This window comes from Penaeus monodon, chromosome 17, assembly GCF_015228065.2.
Source record: "Penaeus monodon isolate SGIC_2016 chromosome 17, NSTDA_Pmon_1, whole genome shotgun sequence".
In the NCBI taxonomy this organism is placed as follows: Eukaryota; Metazoa; Arthropoda; class Malacostraca; order Decapoda; family Penaeidae; genus Penaeus; species Penaeus monodon.
The window spans coordinates 16,826,612-16,827,632 of NC_051402.1; positions in this window are offsets into that span (position 1 = coordinate 16,826,612).

The following is a 1,021-nucleotide window of genomic DNA, read 5'->3' on the forward strand; positions in this document are numbered from 1 at the left end:
CTTCTCTCCTCTTTTCATCTCATCTCCTCCTCTCCTTACTTTCTCTTCCCTTCTCTTTCTATCTGCGAATATCTCTTTTTCTCTCAATCATCTGCTTGCTCATTCCTTCGCCTAGTGACAATTGCCTGTGATTTCGTAATATTAAGGTTTATAATGAGGAAGAGAAGAAGAAGTGGGATAGGAGGGATAAGAGAGAGAGAGGGGGGAGGGAGAGACAGAGAAAGAGAAAAAGACAAACCAACAAACAATCAAACAAACAACATCAAACAAACAAACAAACAATCAATCAAACATCCAAACAAACAAACAAACAGACAGACAAACAAATAGACAGACAGAGACAAGCGAAAGAGCCTTGGCATGTGGGTGAGTGTGCGGTGAAACTCCTCTTAAATGCTTTACGAAAGCTCACTCACTTGACCCTCTAGCATCTAGCCGAGGATAGATGGATAGGTTATTATTATTATTATTATTATTCTCACCCTTAATATTTCTTTTACTCACGTGGCGATTATGGATTTGAGTCGGAAATTTGCTAGCTAAAAGGTATCGTTCACACATGTTCGCTCGCTCGCTCAACCCCTCTATAATTTTTCTAGTTATGTATATGTTTACTTACTTTAATCCACCTTACATAATACTGGGAAAGACATGCAGGAAAAACGTATTAAAGTTATCATGAACTAAAGCTTATCGTCAACCAGACTGCGAAGGCGACTGTTGATGCTAGCGGCTGACACAGAAAGTTATATTGGCGCCTACGATAAAAAAAAGAAAAAAAGTATCAGATTGAGACATAGATGGTAGTTGTAAGACAATAAAGAGAACTGAGGAGAAATATGGAATGGGGTGAAAGCACCTTAAGAAATTCGCAAGTTTTTAAATTATTATTAATGCCTGCGTTTTCCACAAGCCTGATGGTCTGTCTCTGCATGGTATGTCCGAATAAATTGCATGGTGTTGTATACCTAATTTTAACATTCTATCTATTTTTATTGTAATAATTGCACATCGGAAAATA